Source organism: Triticum dicoccoides, chromosome 7B (genome assembly GCF_002162155.2).
Source record: "Triticum dicoccoides isolate Atlit2015 ecotype Zavitan chromosome 7B, WEW_v2.0, whole genome shotgun sequence".
NCBI classification, from domain to species: domain Eukaryota; kingdom Viridiplantae; phylum Streptophyta; class Magnoliopsida; order Poales; family Poaceae; genus Triticum; species Triticum dicoccoides.
The window spans coordinates 232889335-232905070 of record NC_041393.1 but is presented as its reverse complement, the minus strand read 5'-3'; positions in this window follow the sequence as shown (position 1 = coordinate 232905070).

The following is a 15736-nucleotide window of genomic DNA, read 5'->3' as shown; positions in this document are numbered from 1 at the left end:
GAAGACAAACAGAAAGAAGAAATTGAACTGAGGAAATTGAGAAAGTCTTCAGTCAAAGTCTTCAAACACAGATATGAACAAACACTCAACACAGTAATGAGGAAATGAAAGGGTTGAGGAAATAGAACCAGTTAGGTTAGTGAAGACAATGATTTGGTAGACCAGTTCCAACTGTTGTCTCAGTTGTACGTATGGTTGGAGTGGCTGAGTATTTAAACTCAAGGACACACAGTCCCGGACACCCAGTCACTGAGCACGTAGCTCAGGACACGGACTCCTCACCGTATTCTCCTTGAACTAAGGTCACACAGACCTCGTCCAATCACTCGTGGTAAGTCTTCAGGCGACTTCCAAACCTTCACAGACTTGGTCACTCGGCGATCCACAATTCCTCTTGGATGCTCTAGACCTTGACGCCTAACCGTCTGGAAGAAGCACAGTCTTCAAAGGTAACAAGCGTTGGATCCACGCAGAATCAATTTCTTCAGTGATGCTCAATCACTTTGGGTTTGTAGGGGTTTGGTTTTGGGTTTTCCTCACTCGATGATTTTCGCTCAAAGTCCTCAGAGGATGGGTTGCTCTCAAATGACAAGTGTCAAGTTCTCTCGGAGCAGCCAACCAGCTAGTGGTTGTAGGGGGCGGCTATTTATAGCCTAGGGAGCAGCCCGACATGATAAGACATAAATGCCCCTCAATGATATGACCGTTAGGTGGATAAGATATTTTGGGACAGCTGGCGCGCAGCACAGCAACGGTCAGAAATTTGACTCTCAAATTCCTCAGGGCTATCATGTTCCTCACTGTGTAGGTAATTCGCACTGACGAATTCCTAACTCCTCAGTCAGAACAAATTCATCAGCGACCAGAAGAACTTCGTCTCTGTCACTGAAGAAAGTGATTGAACTGTATGAGATTTCCAAAGGCTTCACTCGAAGGGATTGGTAGGTGTAGGATTTTGAGTTGAGCATCACATGGAAATTTTTCCTTAGTATTTCCTCGACCCCCTTTAACAGTACGGTGTTTCGTATGACTCAAGAAAGAGAAAATGAAACTACGAAAACAAAAGTCTTCACACTTCATGTTCCACAAATGAATACCAAGTCTTCAAGGTCACACCAATTTCTTCACTTTCAAAGTCTTTAGAAAGTCTTCAGAATATCAAAGTCTTTAGTTGAAGAACTTCATTTTTAGGGGTCGACTTTCTCTGTAAATATCAAACTCCTCATAGACTTATAGACCTGTGTACACTCACAAACGCATTAGTCCCTTAACCTATAAGTCTTCAATACACCAAAATCACTAAGGGGCACTAGATGCACTTACAATATCTCTGGTAAAGTTTATTGCAGCCACAATTACTTAACTTGAGACCTTTTGGGGATTATATCTCAAATGTATATAAGTGTTTTATGATTAACCCGGCTTGACATTTGATTATAAGTCGCCAGCCTATGACAACCATCATTTATATGGAAGCATTGGCTTCCAAGGATTGGGTTTTCACCCTTATTACACAGGTCATGTAAACCGGCAGTACAAATTCAATATCATAGTGGTCATTTGGGGGTTTCCTGTTCAAACATAGGTCATATTCGAACCAAAGAGAACATAGCTGTCGATACCCACTTTGATCGGCAACGCCAACGCCACTGGGGGCTATATGATTGTATTTGAATCTTAGCTTAACCCCTTTGGAACGGTTTACTGATCGTATTCGAATCCAAAGCCTCAAAATTTTTATCTGTTTTTATACAATCGCAAGTATTTGAGTTGTTACAAATATCATATGTGTCGGCTCTTACAGAGTTGAGTTATCAACTTCACTGTCCGAGTCACATAAGCCGGCAGTATCATTCAAAGGATCATAGGGATCTTGTGATCTACTTGTGTGCAGGATAAGACTACATTTGGGTGGTTACCCGCCCTGGCTTTTGACGTTAAGTTGCCAGGGCATATGTTGTTTAAACTCTTTGCAGGATTTGCAGGAATATGACATATAAATGATTAAGTTCAAGTTCATTACCAAACTTGATGCTTCAAAATAATTATCCGTTCTAGATTTTTCTCAAAGGCTATAAGCCGCCGGGTTAGAAAAATTAAATCATCGTCGGCCAAGAGCCGCCGGGTATTTAAACTCCGGGTTTACTTATCAACCGATGAGGTATTCTAATTTTTAATAGCCAAAACTGGCTGGATTTTCATGATGATATTGAATGATTGAGGTTTTCATACCGGGTTATATTATTCAAATCTTGAATAGCCAACATGACTAGATTTCTATTGTGATTATCAATAACCAGTATTATTGAGGTTTTCAAAGTCGCTTTAGCGCAATGGCTATTATTTTATCAAAGGATATGATTTATTCTACAATGGAAGGAATAGTCCCGAGTCGCTGCAGGCTTACGACCCGGCACTTGGGGGCTACATTATTTCAGTTGAAATTATATCAAATACACAAGTCTCATGTTGCTGCAAGCATGCACCATGGCACTTGGGGGCTAATGCAAAGTCATTGTTTGTTCACCTTATTGAAGACCCGAGTCATCACATCGTAATGAGCTGGCCCTTGGGGGCTACCAATTGCTCCTGTCAACAGTTCAAGGTACATAAGTCTTAAATCCATTATATTGAAGGATCCATTGCTCAGTTGGTAAAGCACAAAAGCTCTTAACCTTGTGGATGTGGGTTCAAGCCCTGTGGTGGAGATTACATCATATGATGTTATTATCAATGAAGTATATATAAAGTCCTGGTTTAGTATTATCTTACTAAGTCGGCCCTTGGGGGCTACACATTGTTGTTCAAGTTTACATGGTTATATCTATAAAGTCCTTGCTCATTATTGCATAATGACCCGGCCCTTGGGGGCTACACTGGTTGAAGTTTTTATGAGCATAAGGCAATTTCAAGTCCCAGGTTGCTACAAGCATGACAACCCGTCACTTGGGGGCTACAGGTAATATGGATATAAGGGAGAAATATCTTCCAATTTTCAGTTTTGAGCAAACCAGATTGACCCGGCATCACCAATCATTATGACCCGGTGTCTGCAACAATCATAACCCGGCGTCATCAACAATCATGAACCGGTATTGGCAACAATCATGAACCGGCATTGGCAACAATCATGAACCGGCGTTGGAAACAATCATGACCAGGAATTATCAGTTTTTATAACCCGGAGATTTTGGAAATTATAACTCGGCAAGATCTATACCTTTAAGCCGGTTGAAATCAGATGACTATTTCAAGACCTATAATTTTAAGACGGCGCTTTGGAAGACGACTCAGATGGATTATTTGTTTACAATATTTCTTCTACAAGCAAATTGATTGTGAAGCTGGTCTATTGACCCGGATTTTCTAGAAGAAGGAAATGACAAGGACTTAAGGATGTTCAGGTGCCGGTTTACAAGAATTCTTAACCCGGAGCACAACCTGTCAAATTTGTTCTTGTGTTTATTTTGCAGCATAAGTTTACCATGGATAAATCCAAGCTAAACTTGGGGGCTAATGTCGGGGATATACCCGGCGGTATGACCCGGCTGGAAGTATAACCCAGCCGGACTTCACGACTCACTAATGACCCGCCCTGGCTGGACGACACACTAATGACCCGCCCGATCCTGGCGACTTATGGGTGACCTGGCAAGCGGATCAGAGGAGAGACAAGACCCGGGGGCCCAGGAGGCTCAAGGCCCAGAAGGCCGGCTTACGTTATGATAGGCCGGCTTAAGAGGAAAGGCGTGAGGAATATCTCCCTTACAAGGAATCAAGACCCGGACTTGTATCTGGCTTGTAGTACAAGATAGGCTAGTCCTAATCCTATTTGGACTCCACATGTAACCCGCCCCTCTAACTTATATAAGGAGGGGCAGGGCTCCCCAAACAGGGAGGGAAGAAAAACAAGAAACAATATCTAGGGCTAGAGACAAAGGGGGAGCCGGCTTACGGCGACTCTTCTCATGATCATAATGAGACCTAGCCACAAACAGCATGTAGGGTTATTACCGGATGATGTTTCCCGGGGCCCGAAGCTGTCTAAATCCTTGTCTTGCGTGTTGCGTCACTCGTCCCGATCAACCCCTCTCAAGCTACCACATAGATGCGTTGGCCTCGAGACTAAGTCCTGACACTAAGGACATCTGACATGTTAATTCCACGACAATATTCACCCCCTTTATAGAGGGGCCGAGGCCTATCCCTCGTTTCTACCATGCTTGCGCCTTTCCGCGTCTCGAGTTCCAACACCCGAAGCCCAAGCTTAAGCAGTTCGGACCTTCAATCATGTCCGGATCCAACCTTCAAGGCCGGTGGATGGCCTCCTCTGTCACAGAGGAGGACATTGCGAAGCTTAGGGAGGTCAGATACCTCACCGCCGACATCAAGCACAGGCTTCCTGCTCCAGGGTAGGTCATCCCTACTCCCGATCCCAACGAGAGCATCGTATTCGTTTCTCACTTCCTCCGCGGCTTAGGCTTCACCCTTGATCCCTTTGTGAGAGGGCTCATGTTCTATTATGGACTAGATTTCCATGATCTAGCTTCGGACGCCATCCTTCACATCTTGTTGTTCATCGTTGTGTGCGAAGCCTTCCTCCACATCACCCCGCACTTCGGCTTATGGCTCAAGACCTTCAACGTGAAGCCGAAGATGATTGAGGGGTGACCCGTGGAGTGCAGAGGTGCTACAATAAGTAGGAACGCCGACGCCCCATGGCCCGAGGGCTTCTTCCCGGAGGTGTCCGATCTATGGCAGCAGAGGTGGTTTTACGTCACGGCTCCCAGAGGCACAAAGTGGGTGGCTTCCCCTGACTTCCGTTCGGGCCCTCCGCCTCAACTTGCATCATGGGCCAATGTAGGACTAGATTGGGGGCCTGCTAATGATGTACCAACATTGCAGAGCCACATCCGGGAGTTTCTTGAGAGGGACATTAGCCTTGTCAATGTAATTCAGGTAATGCTAGTCTGACGGATGTTGTCGTGCAAACACCGGCCTCTCCGGATGTGGGAGTTCAATCCGGAAGGTCCGCGGACTATTCTGCACTTCTTCGGCATGACGCTCGAAGGGATGTGTAAGTTATTCTTCGGACCACAAGTAAAGTGTCCGGACACCATCGAGGATGTGGGCCTGAGCTGCAACCGCCCAGATACCCGAGTAAGTAACCCAGAAACCGAACACTTCGTTTATATTTATCATAACATTATTCTAAAAATCATCCGTGGCCCGGAATGGCTCAGCAAGGTGGAGAGAATCAGGTGTCCGGCGCCACTTCCCGAAGGCTCGCCTAGTCCTGCCATAGCCAGGATGCTTAGTCGTGTGCTAAGTCAAGTGCCCTCGGGGAAAGACGAAGGGAAGAACAGAGAAACAGAACTTCACACATTGCACATCCAAACCGGGGGAATTACTACCTCCACGAAGGAGGATAGTCGGGGAGGGGAATCTAAGGTCTCCTCCCCCCGCGGGAAGAAGAGGGCCGCCTCCGAAGACTTGGAGATGGAGGTGCCCGGACAAGGGAAGAAAACTCCACCAGGGGGCCCTACCCTGAGGGGCGTCCTCGCTGCACCATGCCCGCAAACGGGCCAGCCATCAGCCGAGTTGTAAGTTAATCGTAAATACAAAGCTTCTGCTTCCTCCTCCGAAAACAATAACTAGGATCCATTCTTTGCAGTCTAGCTAGCAACTCTTCTCGACAGAGTTCATCTTCGGGGGATCTCCTTCCGGAGATGATGGAGAGTGAAACCCCACCAGCCTCTCCGCCTTATGGGGCGGGCGACCCCGAGGTGTCGTCACGGAGGAGTCCAGACTTGCCGAGGCTAAAAGCTAGTACTTCGGCCGCCCTGAGCCCGGAGCGCTCGGCTCCCACGGGGGGCGATAAGAAGGGTCCACCACAGTTCGGCGACCGGCCAGACACGCTGACGGGCCTTCTGGAGCAAGCTGCTCTCTCGGAGGATCACCGTTCATTAATGAGCATGGTGCTTGAGAAGATTTCATTCGCCACAAGCGTATTGAATGAAGCTTTTACAAGCCTGCTCAAAGGCTTTGAGGTATGTAATGAAATACGTAAAAAAATTTGTGGCGCACGCGCTAGGTGTGCTCCGTATAGATAGTAGCCCCTGAGACTATGGTTGCCAGACCTAGGCGGCAAATAGAGGATCACATTGTTAAGTAATGATCACACTGAATTCATGCCCAGGTGGCTAATGGTCTGGCGGCTGACCGGACCGTTGAAGTCGCCGAACTGAGGCGACAGATTGATGTTGTGGATGCCGACATCACGCTTGTGAACGAGCGGCTTGACGAGTAACAGAGTATGTGCTCTATTTTCCTTGTTTTTATAGGACATATTAAGAAGAGCATAATGTTAATATGATATGCTTTGACTACAGGCGGAGCTGCTGCCGTGGAGGCCCTGAGGGCGGAGCTTGCCCTAGCCAAGGAACAAGCCCGGGCTAGCAATGCGGCTGCCCTGAAGGCGGCCGAAGAGTTGAGAGCCGAACAGACTACTCATCACCGAAGCAAAGATAAAATAGCCGAGATGGCTGTGGAGCTGAAGAATGCCACCAGCCGGTATGAGCTCCTTGAAAAAGAGAATCAGGCGAAGTCGGCTGAACTGAAGAAGGCCCTTGATGCGGCCAAGGAGACGCATTCCGAAATTAGGGATGCACGGGAGGAGCTTCGACAGGCCGGAGAAATCGCGGCTGGAAACCCCTATTTGTTGTGGATGAAGTTCTTAGATCCAAAGTACGCTCCTCTGGATCGGCGCTGGAGCCCTGCAGACGCTTATGCGGATCTGGCGAAGAGTACGGCTGATGTTGCCAAGTTTTTCGAGAACCAAAAAGATAATGAAGTGGAAAGGCTGTTCTGGTCGCAATTCAGTGCTCCAACGCGCCCGTTGCCATTAAGTGAAAGGATGGCTGCTATGGCCGAGCTCCATAGGTTGTCCGGTCTTGCAATGAGATCTGTAATAGACCACCGAAGTCGGACAGTTATTTTGGTTTAGTGCAACAATTCCTTGGTGCTGCATCACGAATCGATGCCGTGAAGAGGTCGACGTGCATAGAGGGTGCGTGAATGGCTCTTGCCCGTGTTAAAACATACTGGACAGATATGGAGGCCACCATCATTGCAACCCAGAATCCGGCGGGAAGCCATGATCCAGCCGAGCACTACTTGGAGTAGGTAACAAAAGGTGCTCGTTTAATAGAGGCTCAGTGCTCGAAGAATGTCATGTTCGGGTGACAAATATTTCCGTTGTAAAAACAGTTGTATTTTGTTTATACTTTCACCCGAAAGTGTTATTGTGCCTCCTGTGCGACCGTTTGATGTATATATAACCTGAAAGTTAGCAGTCGTTGGCTTTAGCCCCCACGCATACAATGCAGGGGTGTTCGCAAAAAGATGCGTAATCGCACTTGATCCAACGTCTTGGTCCGTTAAGGAGGTGATCGCATGTCGAACTAGGCAACCGAACTATATAGCTTTAACACTTTCACTTAGCCATAGGAGTTTGACGGTGGGGCTACTATGTAGCCCCTGGTACCTTCGTGTGCATCCAGATACGACGCGTGTGTACATAACCGGGGAACGGCCCTTCGTTAATGCGGAGGAACCCTAAAGATTCTGATGAGTCCTCGAGTGGCTGACCAGTCTCTCGCTATATCATGACAGTCAGTTTTTGGCTTTATCTACTGAGGTGCTCATCCAGAATAACCAGGGCACAATCGCAGTAGTTCTCCTTTGGCCGCCTTAGCCGATAAAAACGGAACGTAAGGCAGCAAACCCAGGAGCCGGGTAAACCCAACATTTGACCAAAGACATGATTCAGAGCTGATGCATATAAGGCCAAACTTGCGATGCCGAACACTCCCGAGGGTATTCGGACTTTATAACATATACAGGGATGAGTAACGCCCTTTATTATGAACCCTGTATTTCTAGGTACGTGCATTGTTCTGTCGTGGCGAAATGCCAATAACGCCAGTGTCCCATGTGGGTATATTGAGTACCCATGGGATGTTAAGCAACAAGAGACAATAAAGAAGGTTCACACAGGGGCTTAATCTAAAGAGAAACCTTTGAGTGGGGCCCTGCTGCACGTCTGCGCCTTTGTCTCCATTGTGTCGTGTCCTGGGAGGGTATCGCACGAACGGTGTCTATAAAAAGGAAAGCTCATGTAAAAGAGTATGATGTAAGCGTGCGAAGAGTTGGCTATTATCAATTGATAGTAGAAGTGTGAGAATTGGCATGTTAATAAGGTCAAGCCAAAAGTTGGGCTTTATTGAATATCTGTAGCCCCTGGTGTCCTCTATGGGATTACATGTATAGCACTCAGCTCAGGTTTATCTAGGCTATTATCGACGGTGGTGTGCCGGACTCGTCTAACCGTGTCCGTGGTCTTAATGACCGATCATGCGTTCTGATATTAGAAGCCGCCTAGTGTCCGGCTGCTAGAGCCGCCGCATACTCTTCCGCGCGTAAGGAACGCTCTGTATTTGCGTTGACGGTGATGACGCCACGTGGGCCGGGCATCTTGAGTTTAAGGTAGGCATAGTGCGGTACTGCATTGAAGCGGGCAAAGGTCGTTCTCCTGAGCAATGCATGATAACCACTTTGGAGGGGAGCGATAGTGAAGAGTAGTTCTTCGCTTCTGAAGTTGTCTGGAGAATCAAATGTCACCTCTAATACGAGGGAGCCCCTGCAGCAGGCTTCAACGCCTGGTATCACCCCTTCAAAGGTGGTGTTACTTTGGCTGATTCTGGATGGGTCTATCCCCATCCTATGGACAGTGTCCTGGTATATTAGATTGAGACTACTGACGCCGTCCATGAGGACACGAGTAAGATGGTATCTGTCGATTATTGGGTCGAGCACCAAGGCAGTCGATCCTCCGTGCCGCATACTAGTCGGGTAGTCCCTGTGATCAAAGGTGATCGGGCAGGCCGACCAGGGGTTGAGTTCGAGGGCGACAGGCGCTACAGCGTATGCATCTCTGAGCGCGCGTTTGTGCCTTCTCTTGGGTATGTGAGTCGCGCAGATCATGTTTACTGTTTTTACCTATGGTGGGAGTTTTTTCTGTCCCCCAGTGTTTGGCTGGCGAGGCTCATCCTTCTCTTCACTTGGTGTTTCCCTTCCCTTGTGTTTGGCATTTAGCTTGTCGGCCTACTTAAAGACCCAACATTCTCTGTGAGTGTGGTTCGCAGGTTTTTCGGTGGTGCCATGAATTTGGCACAGTCTGTCTGGGACTTTGTTCAGGCCGGACAGTCCCTCTCTGCTGCCTTTCAATGGCTTCTTTTGTTGGTCGGGTCGAGAGCCTCTGAATACGGCATTGACCGTTGTGTTGTCAGGACTTTCTTCCTTGTTTCGACGCTTGTTTTTATTGTGCCGTGGCTTCCCATTGCCATCCCTGATTTCGGATGTGCCTGGGTCGCTAGTGCCTCTACGGGCCAACCAGCTGTCTTCACCCGCGCAAAAGTGGGTCATAAGGCTTGTTAAGGCTGCCATTGTCCTCGGCTTTTCTTGGCCGAGATGTTTGGCGAGCCACTCATCCTGGATACTATGCTTGAAGGCCGCTAGGGCTTTGGCATCCGGACAATCGACAATTTGATTCTTCTTAGTGAGGAATCTATTCCAAAGCTTGCGGGCGGACTCTCCGGGCTGTTGAATTATGTGACTTAAATCGTCAACATCCGGAGGTTGGGCATAGGTCCCTTGAAAATTGGCCCTGAAAGCATCCTCGAGTTCCTCCCAACTTCTGATTGAATTTTTGGGGAGGCTTTTCAACCAGTGTCGAGCTGGTCCCTTCAACTTGAGGGGAAGGTATTTGATGGCGTGGAGGTCGTCCCCACGAGCCATGTGAATATGCAGGATAAAATCCTCAATCCAGACCCCAGGGTCTGTCATTCCGTCATATGCCTCTATGTTCACGGGTTTAAAACCCTGTGGAAATTTGTGGTCCAGTACCTCTTCGGTGAAGCACAGAGGGTGAGCAGCCCCTCTGTATCTGGACGTGTTGTGGCATGTTGTCGGCTGTTGTTGTGTCCGGTGCTGATTCCGAACCGGTATTCGATCGGTCTGATCTTTTTGGTAACCATAATCCTGCGCCAGGGCGTGTCCTCTAGATCCATAGATGGACCTCGTCGCACCGGCCTTTTTGTCCAGGAGCTCACGTAAATCGTGTGCGGTGTCAGTAGCTGCTCTGTCACGGTCATGAAGTGTTTGGTCCGGACTACCGTTCGTATTGTTCTTCGGCGGAATGGCCTGATCATCGATTTCTGGCAGCAGCTTGCGCTTTGGGTAGCTCTTTGTGTGATGATCGTCGCTGTATTTTTCTTCAGTGTCTAGCACTTTATTCCATCTGCAGTTGAGCGTTTCCTCCGCAGCCTTGAGCCTTTGCTTCTACTTCTTTAAACTTCTTGCAGTGGCCATAAGCCTTCTATGGAGGTTATCTCGTTCCAAACGTTTTTCCGGGATGATGAATGCATCATCGTCCGGACTGTGCTCCTCTCCCGGGGCGGGTTGATTAATTCGTCCCTCGGGATCGCTGTGATCAGGCGTCTGCTCCGGGCTGTGTTCGGCGTGACCTGGCTCATCCTGCTCCATCGCTGGGTCCATATGGTCGTCGTTACCTTTGGAGTTGACTGGGTTGTCGATCTTTCTAGCGCTATTATCGTTGTTTTTACTGTGGCTGGACTTAGAGCGGCGTTTGCGCTGTCGTTTTTGCTTTTGTCCGGGGGTTTTATCCTCCGTTTTGTCGCTGTCGTCCCCCTTAGGCGTGTCCACCATGTATATATCATATGATGAGGTGGCAGTCCAGCGCCCCATGGGTGGTGGTCCTGAATCGTCTCCTGCGCCGACATCCATGCCGTCGGTGTCATCGGAGTCGAAGTCAAGCATGTATGGTATGTCACCAATAGAGGCTATGAAGTGGGTGGTGGGTGGGCAACGAATTTCTTCGTTGCCTTCTTCCCCCTTGAGCCGGACATAGTTCGGCCAAGAGTCTTCTGACAAAGAGAGAGAATTTAATGAGTTCAACATGTCGCCAAAGGTTGAGTGCTAGAAGATATCCGCAGCGGCGAATTCCATTACCGGAGCCCAACCAGAATCGGCGGGCTCGGGGGCGCGTGGTCTTGGACCTACAGCCGGACACAAGTCCGGGGGTCCAGAGACACTGGCTTCCTTGGGGGTGAAGCCTGTGTTCGGCTCTACCGCCGATGAGTGTGTGGCCTCCGGGTCCATCCACCTGTCCTCGGACGACGCAATCTGCCCCGGATTTAGGTCCGGAGCTCCTGCAGGTGCGATATCCCGAGTATTGTCCGATAGCAGGTCTAAGTCGTGCTCATCGTGACTGTTCAGCGCTCCTGGTGTAGGCCCGAATCCGTCGAAGATCAAGTCTCCACGGATATTGGCCGTGTAGTTCAAGTTTCTAAACCTGACCTAATGGCCCGGGGCGTAGCTGTCGATCTGCTCCAGATGGCCAAGCAAATTGGCTGGCAGTGCGAAGCCACCGAACATGAAGATCTGTCCGGGGAGAAAAGTCTCACCCTGGACCGCGTTGTTGTTGATGATTGAAGGAGCCATCGAGCCTTGCAGCGACGACACAGAGGAACTCTCAATGAAAGCACCAATGTCGGTGTCAAAACCGGCGGATCTCGGGTAGGGGGTCCCGATCTGTGCGTCTAAGGCTGATGGTAACAGGAGGCAAGGGACACGATGTTTTACCCAGGTTCGGGCCCTCTCGATGGAGGTAAAACCCTACTTCCTGCTTGATTGATCTTGATGATATAAGTATTACAAGAGTTGATCTACCACGAGATCGTAGAGGCTAAACCCTACAAGCTAGCCTATGATGATTATGATTGTCCTTCCACGGACTAAACCCTCCGGTTTATATAGACACCGGAGGGGGCTAGGGTTTACACAGAGTCGGTTACAAAGAAGGAGATCTAATATCCGGATCTCCAAGCTTGTCTTCCACGCAAAGGAGAGTCCCATCCGGACACGGGACGAAGTCTTGAGTCTTGTATCTTCATGGTCCAACAGTCCGGCCAAAGTATATAGTCCGGCTGTATGGATACCCCCTAATCCAGGACTCCCTCAGCGGGGCTCAGGAGGTCCTACCTCAAGGCGGGTTGCGCATAGCTTTCAGCGCGGAGCATGCTGTCATGAGGGCTACTTGCGCTGAATGAACGTCTAGAGGCCATCGCATGAGAAAGACGGACACCAAGGACCCATAGGAGGTGATGTGTGCGGGGCCAGCCCGCCAGACAGAGCTCAGTCACTTGGATTTATCAATGCTACAGGGACGGACCCGAGCCCAGGCGCTGTGCCAAGGCTTCTCATGCGGCAATCAGAGGAAGGGCATCCGGCGCACGGATCCTGCTGCGGCGAAGCAACAGATTGCGGTTGTATGAACCGGGTCGCATGCCCTCGCTCACCTACTCATGATTAGCTCATGCGAGGACAAGGCACTAAGGACCCCAGGAGGTGACGTGCATGGGAGCTGGCCCGCAAGACAGAGCTCGATCACTTGGACTTAACAATGTTGCAGGAACGGACCTGAGCACAGACATCGTGCCAACCCTTAATCATGAGGCTGTTGAGGGTGGGATTGCAAGGACGTGATGACATTCATGGTGACGAAGCACCGGGCACACAGATTAAATTACCAGGAAGTTTTATCAAGGCATGGCCAGTTTCGATACATGAGCAAAATGATACAGCTGCAAGGGCAGACCCTAACTAGCCTAAGGATAATGCAGCCCGCGGGGCACCCTCTATTGAACAAACCAAAAATTCACCCGGTAAAGATGTTGTAGAAGCATTGAGGCAGTCGATGAAGCATCCCATAGAGGTTCGCTCCTCCTGAGCCAGGTGGCTCCAGAGGCTCGAGAGGCTCGCGAGGCTCGGGGGGCTCGCGAGGGTCCAGGGGCTCCTAAGACATCACCGTCGAGCGTGAGGACTCATGAGACGCCATCGCGTGCTACACGATCTGCTAGTATGAGGTGCCAATGCGGGAGTAGTTGTAGGGGTAGCCCCCGCTCCGACCGATGCACGATGGCCAGAAGAGGTCCTGAGAACCGGCCCTGTTGACACCTGGGATGTTCACGTAGACGTGCAGCTCGCCAGCCGTGTCGAGGGTGGCAACTGTGCTGGTGGGACGTGTGGGGAGGCGTTCTCCGTGTATGGCTTGTGCTTCCTAGAGTTCCTCAGTCGCCTAAGTGATGAATTCTCATGCTCCTGGCGCCTTGCGCCTCGTTCCTTGCTTGTGGGGGGGGGGGCGCGTCAAGGAACGCCTCCAAGTGGTACCCAAGCACCTCCCTCATCGCACTCGTCAGGTCTAAGGCTCTCTAGATGGGAGCCCCCGAGCCCATCCCGAGGGAGGCGCCAGGCATGCCTTCCTATGCGGGAGGAAGAGGTGCCCCGGCGGCAGGCACGGAGCCTGAGGCATCGCCGACGGGTTTCTTTGCCTCAGGACGGCTCTTCGGGAGGAGCTGCTTCTTCTTCGAGGGGGAAGCCTTAGGAGGCACGATGCCACCCTCGCCATCGGAGTTCTTAGCCGCTGTAGCGTGGTAAGCGTGCTCAAGGGAGCATACAAATCCTTCTCATCACAGGCGATCATGATGACGCTGCTCCACCCCGGCATCTTGAGGACGTTGCATCCATGATGAGGTGGATGCCATGAACTTGGCCATGGCAGGGTACCCAAGGATGGCATTGTACGGGAGGCCAATGTGGGCCAAGTTGAAGTCGATGAGATCGGTTTGGTAGTTGTTGCGCTTGCCGAAGGTGACTACGAGGCGCACTTACCCCAGGGAAGTGGTGGAGCCGTCGGTCACCCCAAAGAATGGCCTGGTGGGCATGAGCTGGTCATAGGGCACCTGGAGCATCTTGAAGGTCTAGACAGAGAGCACATTGAGGCTAGCGCTGACGGCTTGTGTCCGCGTCAGTTTTCCCTGAAAAGGAAGGGAGAATGCAGCACAGCTATGGTAGCTATTTCCCTCATTGATGAAACCAAGGTTATCGAACCAGTAGGAGAACCAAGCAACATTATGTAAATGGTACCTGCACAAAAAGAACAAATACTTGCAACCCAACGCATAAGAGGGGTTGTCAATCCCTCCCAGGTAAAAGATTGGTAAAGCTGTAATTTGGTAGATGCAAATAAAATAACGGCAAAAAAATTCAACGAGGTATTTTTGGGTTTTTAATAATATAGATCTGAAAATAGAAGATGCAAATAAATAAAAAGGCAAATATATATGATGAGAAAATAGGCCCGAGGGCCGTAGATTTCACAAGTGGCTTCTCTCGAGAAAATAGCATACGATGGGTAGACAAATTACTATTGGGAAATTGATAGAACTTCAAATAATTATGACGATATCCAGGCAGTGGTCATTATATAGGCATTACGTCCAAGATTAGTAGACCGACTCCTGCCTGCATCTACTACTATTACTCCACACATCGGCTGCTATCCAACATGCATCTAGTGTATTAAGTTCATGGAGAAATGGAGTAATGCAATAAGAACGATGACATGATGTAGACAAGATCTATTCATGTAGTAATAGACCCCATCTTGTTATCCTTAATGGCAATGATCAATACGTGTCTTGCTGCCCCTTCTATCACTAGGAAAGAACACCACACGACCGAACCCATCACAAAGCACCTCTTCCCATGGCAAGAAAAATCAATCTAGTCAGCCTAACTAAACCAAAGATTCGAAGAAGAAATGCGAGGCTATAAGTAATCATGCATATAAGAGATCAAAAGAACACTAAAATAACTTTCATGGATAAAAATATAGATCTGGTCATAAACTCAAAGTTCATCGGATCCCAACAAACGCACCGCAAAAAAGAGTTACATCAAATAGATCTCCAAGAGACCATTGTACTGAGAATCAAAAGAGAGAGAGGAAGCCATCTAGCTACTGCCTACGGTCTCGTAGGTCTACAATGAACTACTCACGCATCATCGAAGAGGCACCAATGAGGATGATGAACCCCTCCGTGATGGTGTCTAGATTGGATCTCATGGTACTGGAACTTGCAGCGGCTGGAATTGTGTTTCGCCGACTCCCCTAGGGTTTTTGGAATATTGGGGTATTTATAGAGCAATGAGGTGGTGCGGGAGGCCACCAAGGTGGGCACAACCCACCAGGGCGCGCCTGGGCCCCCAGGCACGCCCAGGTGGGTTGTGCCCCCCTCGGGACACCCCTCTGGTACTTATTTGGCTCATCCTGTGTCTTCTGGCCTAGAAAATTTCCCCAAAAAGTTTCTCTGTGTTTGGACTCCATTTTGTATTGATTTTCTGCGAAGTAAAAAACAAGCAAAATACAACAACTGGCACTGGGCACTATGTCAATAGGTTAGTCCCAAAAAATGATATAAAGTTGCTATAAAATGATTGTAAAACATCCAAGAATGATAATATAACAGCATGGAACAATCAAAAATTATAGATACGTTGGAGACATATCAACATACCCAAGCTTAATTCTTGCTCGTCCTCGAGTAGGTAAATGATAAAAAGAAAAATTTTGATGTGGAATGCTTCCTATCATATTCGTAACATATTCTTTTTTTGTAGCATGGACATATGGACTTTTATATGGTTCAAAGCAATAATCTAGTTTTGACATGAAGATTTGAACACTGAAGCAAATCAACATGCAACCATGTCTTTCAAAATATCAACACTAAAGCAAGTTATCCCTAGCCCA